The sequence below is a fragment of the Octopus sinensis genome, unplaced genomic scaffold (assembly GCF_006345805.1).
Source record: "Octopus sinensis unplaced genomic scaffold, ASM634580v1 Contig15780, whole genome shotgun sequence".
Taxonomy (NCBI): domain Eukaryota; kingdom Metazoa; phylum Mollusca; class Cephalopoda; order Octopoda; family Octopodidae; genus Octopus; species Octopus sinensis.
Window position 1 is genome coordinate 33351 of NW_021833910.1, and position 12299 is coordinate 45649.

The 12299-nt window shown below is 38.5% G+C and overlaps 1 pseudogene; it reads right to left on the reverse strand.

The window, feature by feature from the left end:
* Positions 1-1371: 1371 nt before the first annotated feature.
* On the reverse strand, positions 1372-1468 carry LOC115230555 (annotated as a pseudogene).
* Between the last annotated feature and the right edge of the window lie 10831 nt (positions 1469-12299).

The window sequence follows — 12299 nt, forward strand, 5'->3', positions numbered from 1 at the left end:
GTGGGATTGAACCCAGGACCATGTGTTTGGAACGTAGTTTGTTGCCACACCTGCTCCTATGTATGTGTGTGTGTGTGTGCGCGTATGTGTGTATGGGTAGATATATTATGCATGTATATATGTGTATATATATGTGTACATATTACATGTACATCTATATATAGACATCTACACATAAATTACAAAATACAAAGTTATATCTTGATATCGCTAGTGATAACAATACTCAAAATATATAACAGACTGGAATTGTAGGCCCGTCTCTTGCAATTTCGATCAATTGGATCTTGTCCTCCCTCTTGTATAGAAGTGTACGGCTGCAGCGAAATTCATTTTTGGACTTTTTTCTATCGGAGGCATTTTAACAAAAATGCTTCCGTAAAGACGGTGGAAATATTGTCAATTTTCCCAAACAGGGACACAATTCAATTTTTAAACAATAACCAAAGTCCCTTCTCCGAAAGGAGGAGGGTTACGGTTTACAATTATTTAAGAAATGCAACACAACAACGTTTCCCTGACGAGGAACCAACAAACGTGATTACAATAGTCAAACAGTAATAATAATAACAACAAACCTTTTTAATGTATCCCCATTTATGTGAAACCACTTATTCAAGTTCAAGTCATTGATGCAATTTTATACGAATTGCTAATACACACACACACACACACACACACACACACATAATAAGGGTGAAAAATTGAATATTAATTTGATTAATATGAATTGAAAACCAGCGGTGTAGCATATAAGATCACAGCGGATCTTCTTCTAGCAAAAAGGATGACCACTATTAATGGTTCATCCCTGTTATATAATACTTTCATTTTAATAGTTTCAGTATTAAAATGAAAGTGTCTGCATTACAATAGAGAGATGTTTTTGTTTCACTTTTAACACATAATACTGAAATAGTGGAGAAGATATGATATTGCTGTGGGGTCACCCTGGGGAAAAAGTTAACATTTTTTTGGCCGATGACACTCCCCGGACCATAAGTAAGGCATGTGTAAAATTTGAATGAAATTGGTTGCGTAGTTCTCAAGTTTTAGGGAAACGCACAGACAGACAGACAGACACACATTCTCAGTTTTATATATATATAGATGCATATATATACATATACATAATATAAATAACATATAAATATATATATTTATATATTATTTATATTATTATATATATTTAGACATATATACGACAGGCTTCTTTCAGTTTCCGTCTACCAAATCTACTAACAAGGCTTCGGTCGGCCCGAGGCTATAGTAGAAGACACTTGCCCAAGGTGCCACAGAGTGGGACTGAACCTCGAGCCATGTGGTTGGTAAGCAAGCTACTTACCAAACAGCCACTCCTACGCCCTTTGAAAATATATGGAGCCCTTCATAAATTCGCGTGTCATCCTTGCGCAGGAGCCATTCTAATCTTCTCTGCATCGTTCCAATTTTGGAGCATGTTTTCAACATTTTGATGTATGTCTTCACAGCATTGGGATCTTTTCCATTTGAACGGCAGTTTTTAACATAATTTCTAGGTAACTAAAAAATTTTAAACTTCGTATACTGATAGAATGTGTTTATAAAACATCTTTTTCTCTTGGCTTTATTGAGAAAATTCTATAGTTTGTAAGATATCTGTTGATTTTTTTCTTCAATTTCTGCAATTTCAACCAATCACTGAAGTCTATTAAGGTAAAAAAAACATTCTGTGCCGTATAAATATGTCCCTCATTTAAGAAACAGATTGGGTTTACTCTTTTACTCTTTTACTTGTTTCAGTCATTTGACTGCAGCCATGCTGGAGCACCGCCTTTAATTGAGCAACTCGACCCCGGGACTTATTCTTTGTAAGCCCAGTACTTATTCTGTCTGTCTCTTTTGCTGAACCGCTAGGTGACGGGGACATAAACACACCAGCATCGGTTGTCAAACGATGTTGGGGGGACAAACACAGACATACAAACATACACGCACACATACATATATATATATATATATATACATATATACGATGGGCTTCTTTCAGTTTCCGTCTACCAAATCCACTCACAAGGCTTTGGTCGGCCCGAAGCTATAGTAGAAGACACTTGCCCAAGGTGCCACGCAGTGGGACTGAACGCGGAACCATGTGGTCGGTAAACAAGCTACTTACCACACAGCCACTCCTACAAGAAAAACAAGATACCCTTCTCCCCACCCCTAACCCTAACCCTAAAACAAATTGAAATGCAATAGATCGATACTAGGGTCATAATTATGGGTAACAATTTCCTATGACACCGCTAGAAAAAACTGCCGTTCAAACCGAAAAAATCCCAGCATTGAAGGGTCCCATCAGTACTACTGAGGTATGTGAAGTATTGAGTACATAGACGCTCGTGAAATACCACATAGTCTACACAACTACCACATAGTACTACAGCATAAACTACTGTACACAACACTGCAGCATTATAGTTGCACCAATATTGACCGCCAATCTTCTCATCGGTAATACAATTGGAATGTAAAACGGCCAACATCGTTAGAATAACATTCATTTGAGGATAATTCGCTCGGTAACTTAATTAAAACGTCCAGATTATTTCCTCTTCGTGATCAATGCGCTTTTGTAATTGATTTTTAACTAATAATTGGACTGAAATTGAAATCATTAGTTAATTAATAACGATTGATTACTAATTTTTAACTGAAATCTGGATGGATGATAGTGAACACTGCGTAGATTTAGGTTCAATATATATAAATATGTATATATATCTATATATATATATATATATATATATATATATATACCAGAGTAAAACATAAATGTGAACAAGGTGAAAAAAGAATACTCAAATACCAGTGGTAGAGTAATATGCTTTATTTAAAGCAGCAGAAAATTCAACAAAACCTGTTACTCTGAGTTTCACGTTGCCGTTCATCGGACAGTTTTTGCTAGAATAGAACCGATATGTCAATTCTATTCTATTCTAGCAAAAACTGTCCGATGAACGGCAACGTGAAACTCAGAGTAACAGGTTTTGTTGAATTTTCTGCTGCTTTAAATAAAGCATATATGTATATATATATATAATATATATATATATATATTATATATATATATATATATACATGTATATATATGCATATATATATACATGTATATATATATTCATGTATATATATGTATATATATATATACATGTATATATATATATATATATACATGTATATACATGTATATAATATATATACATGTATATATATATACATGTATATATATATATATATATATACATGTATATACATGTATATATATATATATACATGTATATATATATATATATAATACATGTATATACATGTATATTATATATACATGTATATATATATACATGTATATATATATATATATATATATATATATGTGTGTATATATTTCTTTTCTTTTACTTGTTTCAGTCATCTGACTGCGGCCATGCTGGAGCACCATCTTTTAGTCGAGCAAATGTGAATAAATAAGCATTGTGTTTGGCAGAATAATCTGTGACTGACCCAAACATTCTACCTGTTTTAAGCTCAAAGTGACCAGATCCAGCCTTTCACACCTACCCTACAACGTCATTCAAAAAATAAACGATCATGTCATTGATATCTTGAAGAAATGCATGTAATTAATTCAAAACAATGTGAATAGATACCGTAAATCCTCGAGTATAATCCGCATTTTTTCCCCCCAAAATTTAAAGGTCAAAATCCCTAGTGCTTACTATATACGGGGTTAAAAATGAAAATTATTTTCTAAGCAATGTCCGAGTCTCTATTTGCTGTCTGGCAATGTTTATTCAGACACATTTTGTGATGTCGGGCGCGAAAATACCTTAAGCTAAGCCTGAAAGCAATGAAGTCATAAAAGAATCCTCCATAACTTGCAGTAAGCAACATTTATTAAACGTTATTACTGATAAAGGCGGCGAGCTGGCAGAAGCGTTTAAGGCGGCGAGCTGGCAGAAACGTTTAAGGCGGCGAGCTGGCAGAAGCGTTTAAGGCGGCGAGCTGGCAGAAGCGTTTAAGGCGGCGAGCTGGCAGAAGCGTTTAAGGCGGCGAGCTGGCAGAAACGTTTAAGGCGGCGAGCTGGCAGAAACGTTTAAGGCGGCGAGCTGGCAGAAGCGTTTAAGGCGGCGAGCTGGCAGAAACGTTTAAGGCGGCGAGCTGGCAGAAACGTTAAGGAGGTAAGGCGGCGAGCTGGCGAAACGTTTAAGGCGGCGAGCTGGCAGAACGTTTAAGGCGGCGAGCTGGCAAAACGTTTAAGGCGGCGAGCTGGCAGAACGTTTAAGGCGGCGAGCTGGCAGAAACGTTTAAGGCGGCGAGCTGGCAGAACGTTTAAGGCGGCGAGCTGCAGAAACGTTTAAGGCGGCGAGCTGCAGAAGCGTTTAAGGCGGCGAGCTGGCAGAAACGTTTAAGGCGGCGAGCTGGCAGAAACGTTTAAGGCGGCGAGCTGGCAGAAACGTTTAAGGCGGCGAGCTGGCAGAAACGTTTAAGGCGGCGAGCTGGCAGAAGCGTTTAAGGCGGCGAGCTGGCAGAAACGTTTAAGGCGGCGAGCTGGCAGAAACGTTTAAGGCGGCGAGCTGGCAGAAACATTAGCAGGCCGGGCGAAATGCATAGCCGTATTTCGTCTCCTGTTAAGTTCTGAGTTCAAATTCCGCCAAGGTCAACTTTGCCTTTCATCCTTTCAGGGTCGATTAAATAAGTACCAGTTACGCACTGGAGTCGATATAATCGACTTAATCCGTTTGTCTGTCCTTGTTTGTCCCCTCTGTGTTTAGCCCCTTGTGGGTAGTAAAGAAATAGGTATTGCTGTTATTTCTTTATTTTCTGCAAACAAAATGCACAAAAAGGCTACACGTTTGCATCAAGTTATATATACAATAATAATAAAGGATGTTACCGTATACATTTTTACAAACCAAGGACGTTATATAGACCTCCTTGACTCAAGTTAGAGAAGGGGTGCATATTATACACAAGGTTTAGGTTTTTCAGAGGTACAGACCCCTAAAAATCCCCTGCGTATTATACTCAAGGGTGGACTATACTTGAGGATTTACAGTACATTTTTACAAACCAAGGATGTTATACAGACTTCCTTGACTCAAGTTAGAGAAAGGGTGCGTATTATACACAAGGTTTAGGTTTTTCAGGGGTACAGCCCCCTAAAAATTCCCTGCGTATTATACTCAAGGGCGGACTATACTTGAGGATTTATGGTATACTTTTACAAACCAAGGATGTTATATAAACTTCCTTGACTCAAGTTAGAGACGTGGTACGTATTATACACAAGGTTTAGGTTTTTCAGAGTTACAGACCCCTAAAAATCCCCTGCGTATTATACTCAAGGGTGGACTATACTCGAGGATTTACAGTACATTTTTACTCAAGGGCGGACTATACTCGAGGATTTACGGTAAGTATTATGTCTAACAGAATAATCTGAATGCTAAAGAGTAAAGCTTTATGCCCAGCAAAAAGCATTACTCTTTACTCTTTACTCTTTACTCTTTTGCCCAGCATGGTAACGATTCTGCCAGCTTGCCGCCTTAAGTGTTTGCAAAACATCTCAGAACATCTACCAAACAAATATTCCTTTTAGTACACATTCACTGATACACAAGGTTAACAATTATTATCTATAACACAGCAGCCATTCTCTTTACAGACCTATCCGTCTTCCTTTCTGCAGAAACATAACCGTTGATACCAACACCATTACAATTTGAATATATCTTCTGATAACGAGGTTTATGTATCTTTTTCTTATATTTAATCAATATATTGATAATAAAAAAACAAACTTTTGTTACTAAAATTTGAACAAAAACCATCTACAGCCATCTTTATTTTGGCACATTAACTTCCCAAATAACCAATCCCATTAGACAACATAAACATCTTCACTATTATTATTATTATTATTATTATTATTATTATTATCATTAAACTATAATATTTATTATTATCAAGAGTATTATTAATAGTATCATCATTATTATTAATACTATTATTATTTTTTCGTCCCCTTAAATTAATTCCATTTTAAACACAGACATTAATTATTCATATATTAATATTAATGATTTGAATTCCATTTTCATTAAGAAAAACGAAAAAAAAAATAAAGAATTTTCTGAATCAATTTTTCATAATAAATATCAAATTATGTTTAATTGCCTTGTATTTTAATTTATTTTATTCCACATAGACAGCAGGTATCCTATCATCACCACCTCTACCACCACTTTAGCCATCGCCATCACCTTCACCATTTTAGCCATCATCATCACCATCATGATCAGCACTGGGGTTGATGTAATCGATAAGATCCTTCCTCCAAATTTCAGGCCGTGTTCCCATAGTAGAAGGGATTCATCATCATCATCATCATCATTTAACGTCCGCTTTCCATGCTAGCATGGGTTGGACGATTTGACTGAGGACTGGCGAACCAGATGGCTGCACCAGGCTCCAATCTTGATCTGGCAGAGTTTCTACAGCTAGATGCCCTTTCTAATGCTAGCATGGGTTGGACAATTTTGACTGAGGACTGGTGAACCAGATGGTTGCACCAGGCTCCAATCTTGATCTGGCAGAGTTTCTATAGCTGGATGCCCTTCCTAATGCTAGCATAGGTTGGACGATTTTGACTGAGGACTGGCGAACCAGATGGCTGCACCAGGCTCCAATCTTGATCTGGCAGAGTTTCTATAGCTGGATGCCCTTCCTAATGCTAGCATGGGTTGGACAATTTTGACTGAGGACTGGCGAACCAGATGGCTGCACCAGGCTCCAATCTTGATCTGGCAGAGTTTCTATAGCTGGATGCCCTTTCTAATGCTAGCATGGGTTGGACGATTTTGACTGAGGGCTGGCGAACCAGGAGACTGCACCAGGCTCCAATCTTGATCTGGCAGAGTTTCTAGAGCTGGATGCCCTTCCTAATGCTAGCATGGGTTGGACGATTTTGACTGAGGACTGGCGAACCAGATGGCTGCACCAGGCTCCAATCTTGATCTGGCAGAGTTTCTATAGCTGGATGCCCTTCCTAATGCTAGCATGGGTTGGACAATTTTGACTGAGGACTGGCGAACCAGATGGCTGCACCAGGCTCCAATCTTGATCTGGCAGAGTTTCTATAGCTTGATGCCCTTCCTAATGCTAGCATGGGTTGGACGATTTTGACTGAGGGCTGGCGAACCAGGAGGCTGCACCAGGCTCCAATCTTGATCTGGCAGAGTTTCTATAGCTGGATGCCCTTCCTAATGCTAGCATGGGTTGGACGATTTTGACTGAGGACTGGCAAACCAGATGGCTGCACCAGGCTCCAATCTTGATCTGGCAGAGTTTCTATAGCTGGATGCCCTTCCTAATGCTAACATGGGTTGGACGATTTTGACTGAGGACTGGCAAACCAGGAGGCTGCACCAGGCTCCAATCTTGATCTGGCAGAGTTTCTACAGCTTGATGCCCTTTCTAATGCTAGCATGGGTTGGACGATTTTGACTGAGGACTGGCAAACCAGGAGGCTGCACCAAGCTCCAATCTTGATCTGGCAGAGTTTCTACAGCTGGATGCCCTTCCTAATGCCAACCATTCCAAGAGTGTAGTGGGTGCTTTTTACATGCCACCGGCATGGGGGCCAGTCTGGTAGTACTGGCAACAACCTCGCTCGAATCCTTTTACATATGCCACTGGCACAGATGCCAGTAAGGCGACGTTGGTAACGATCATGCTCGAATGGTGCCCTTTTACGTGCCACTGTGCCGGTGGCATGTTAGGAAGGGCATCCAGCCGTAGAAACACTGCGAGATCAGACAGGAGCCTGGTGCAGCCTCCTGGCTTCCCAGACCCTGGTCAAACTGTCCAACCCATGCTAGCACAGAAAACGGACGTTAAACTATGATGATGATGATCTCATTCGTGACCTGTCCCTAGGTCCCCTGCCTGTCAGGGAGGTACAGTCCTCAAGCGCTTTTTCCAGTGTTGTCTATCTGATGCAATCATCTTTAGATTTTTCCAGCTGAATTCCCAAGCATGACCATCCAAGACTATGGACATTATCCAACCATCTCATTCTTGGCCAGCCCCTAGGCCCCTTGCCTGTCATGGGATTAGAGTCCTCAGGCACTTCCCCCATTGGGTCCGATCAGAAGCAATTGTCATTAGACTTTTCAGCAGGGTTACCAAGCATGGTCAACAGAGACCTATGGATGTTATCCAGCCATCTCATTTATGGCCTACCCCTAGGTCCCCTGTTGGTTGGATCAGTTTGAAGAATCTGTCTTGCGATTCTTTCTTGCAAGGCAGCGATGAGAACTAGTGTTGTGAAGACCGAGACACTGCTCCTCTCAAGAAAGTCTTCCGGGTCTACTCTGCATGTTCATACTGATCTCATCATCATCATAATTTGGTGGAAGCACTCCGTCGGTTACGACGATGAGGGTTCGGTTGATCCGAATCAACGGAACAGCCTGCTCGTGAAATTAACGTGTAAGTGGCTGAGCACTCCACAGACACGTGCACCCGTAACGTAGTTCTCGGGGATATTCAGCGTGACACAGAGAGTGACAAGGCCGGCCCCTTGAAACACAGGTACAACAGAAACAGGAAGTAAGAGTGAGAGAAAGTTGTGGTGAAAGAGTACAGCAGGGATCACCATCATCCCCTGCCGGAGCCTCGTGGAGCTTTTAGGTGTTTTCGCTCAATAAACACTCACAACGCCCGGTCTGGGAATCGAAACCGCGATCCTATGACCGCGAGTCCGCTGCCCTGACCACTGGGCCATTGCGCCTCCACTATCATAATTTACATGTCTGATAACAACCTACCTGAAATTGCCCTTGGCTTTAAGACAAAAACTTCCTACTTTAAATTGATCAAGATTAAAATTTTTCTATCAAAATTTCAATTTAATCTAAGTTCCAAACATCAACTAAATAAAGACAAAAGTTATTCTAATAAATTCTTCATTATTTTCGAGAATAATTGAAACAAAGCTAATATTTTTCTAGAGAAATCAAGAAAGAAAAGGGTTTTAAAATAGGAACCACGTTACTCAATAAGGAAAGTTCTATGTCGCCAATAGTTACTTCTCCCTCTCTTCAAATTCTTTATTGTCTTCATTTTTTTTTTATATCAACCCATATATGACCACCCCCGCTGCTAAGATGCAAACTTCCTGTTTTTAACTCGATCTATATTAAAACCATCTTCCAGCAAAATTTCATGGCACTCTTTTACTCTTTTACTCTTTTACTCTTTTAGTTGTTTCAGTCATTTGGCTGCGGCCATGCTGGAGCACCACCTTTAGTCGAGCAATTCGACCCCAGGACTTATTCTTTGTAAGCCTAGTACTTATTCTATCGGTCTCTTTTGCCGAACCACTAAGTTACGGGGATGTAAACACACCAGCATCGGTTGTCAAGCGATGTTGGGGGGGACAAACACAGATACATAAACATACACACACACACACACAAACATATTATATATATTATATATATAAGGGCTTAGTAAAATAAATTACTTTGCCACATACTGAACTCATTAGAAATAGCAGCTAAAGAAATTTCTTCAGCTATTTCTAATACTTAAAGAAGATCTCTCTCAGATAGTGGTTTGCCTAAACTAACTCACAAAAGTGGGGGAAAAAACATTAAAAAATCAAGTGCAAAGGTTATTTGAGAACGTACGTTTCTAGATTAGTCAATTCGACATTTCTTTCTTCAGCTCAGAATTCCTTGAATCGGATTTGGAACACTTAAAGTCGGGAGCATACCCTTCGGCTTCTAATCACCCATAGAATTCTGCTCGAACTAAAAGTGCTATCAAATTCGAATATGCAAGCGAAGAATTTCTGCTTCTCCCCTTTCCACCAGCGTGGTTAAAATTGACAAACACCATGTATTAACAGTGAAAACCGCAGAATTTAGCAAAGAGAGATGAATTATAATTTCAACAATTGAGGGTAAAATTAATTAATTATTAATCAGTTTCACCAAGTGTTCAGTATGTAAAGGGACCATTATAGGCGAATTCAAAATATTACATATATATAAGGGCTTAGTAAAATAAATTACTTTGCCACATACTGAACTCATTAGAATAGCAGCTAAAGAAATTTCTTCAGCTATTTCTATACTAAAGAAGATCTCTCTCAGATAGTGTTTGCCTAAACTAACTCACAAAAGTATGGGGGAAAAAACATTAAAAAATCAAGTGCAAAGGTTATTTGAGAACGTACGTTTCTAGATTAGTCAATTCGACATTTCTTTCTTTCTTCAGCTCAATTCCTGAATCGGATTTGGGAACACTTAAAGTCGGGAGCATACCCTTTCGGCTTCTAATCACCCATAGAATTCTGCTCGAACTAAAAGTGCTATCAAATTCGAATATGCAGAGAGATCTTCTTTAAGTATTAGAAATAGCTGAAGAAATTTCTTTAGCTGCTATTTCTAATGAGTTCAGTATGTGGCAAAGTAATTTATTTTACTAAGCCCTTATATATAATGTAATACTTTGAATTCGCCTATAATGGTCCCTTTACATACTGAACACTTGGTGAAACTGATTATAATTAATTAATTTTACCCTCAATTGTTGAAATTATAATTCATCTCTCTTTGAAATTCTGCGGTTTTCACTGTTAATACATGGTGTTTGTCAATTTTAACCCACGCTGGTGGAAAGGGGAGAGCAGAAATTCTTCGCTTGCATATTCGAATTTGATAGCACTTTTAGTTCGAGCAGAATCTATGGGTGATTAGAAGCCGAAAGGGTATGCTCCCGACTTTAAGTGTTCCCAAATCCGATTCAAGGAATTCTGAGCTGAAGAAAGAAATGTCGAATTGACTAATCTAGAAACGTACGTTCTCAAATAACCTTTGCACTTGATTTTTTAATGTTTTTTCCCCCATACTTTTGTGAGTTAGTTTAGGCAAACACTATCTGAGAGAGATCTTCTTTATATTAGAAATAGCTAAGAAATTTCTTTAGCTGCTATTTCTAATGAGTTCAGTATGTGGCAAAGTAATTTATTTTACTAAGCCCTTATATATAATGTAATATTTTGAATTCGCCTATAATGGTCCCTTTACATACTGAACACTTGGTGAAACTGATTAATAATTAATTAATTTTACCCTCAATTGTTGAAATTATAATTCATCTCTCTTTGCTAAATTCTGCGGTTTTCACTGTTAATACATGGTGTTTGTCAATTTTAACCCACGCTGGTGGAAAGGGGAGAGCAGAAATTCTTCGCTTGCATATTCGAATTTGATAGCACTTTTAGTTCGAGCAGAATTCTATGGGTGATTAGAAGCCGAAAGGGTATGCTCCCGACTTTAAGTGTTCCCAAATCCGATTCAAGGAATTCTGAGCTGAAGAACGAAATGTCGAATTGACTAATCTAGAAACGTACGTTCTCAAATAACCTTTGCACTTGATTTTTTAATGTTTTTTTCCCCCATACTTTTGTGAGTTAGTTTAGGCAAACACTATCTGAGAGAGATCTTCTTTAAGTATTAGAAATAGCTGAAGAAATTTCTTTAGCTGCTATTTCTAATGAGTTCAGTATGGGCAAAGTAATTTATTTTACTAAGCCCTTATATATAATGTAATATTTTGAATTCGCCTATAATGGTCCCTTTACATACTGAACACTTGTGAAACTGATTAATAATTAATTAATTTTACCCTCAATTGTTGAAAATATATATATATATATATATATATATAACGGGAAGGTTTACGAAAATAAACAAAAGACGAAGACAGGTGGAGTACAAACAAACAAATGTATTAGTATAGAGCTCAGGAATAGAAATAGAAGTCTTTTACGTTTCGAGCCTATGCTCTTCTACAGAAAGATACACAGAAAAGAAACAAGGAGAGAAAAAAATGTGTGTAGGAGCTAATGATCTATCATGGCGTCCTGATATATACATATATATAATGGACTTCTTTCAGTTTCCATCTACCAAATCCACTCACAAGGTTTGGTCGGCCCGAGGCTATAGTAGAAGACACTTGCCCAAAGTGCCACGCAGTGGGACTGAACCCGGATCCATGTGGTTGGTAAGCGAGCTACTTACCACACAGCCACTCCTGGTAATTCATGTTCCAAAACACCATCTTAATAACGACGAAATATTTTTATTAAATTCTCCATAACTTTCGAAACAAATTAAAACAAAAATCTGGCAAGGAAACAGTTTCAAAATAGGAACTGTATTATTAAGTAACGAAAGCTC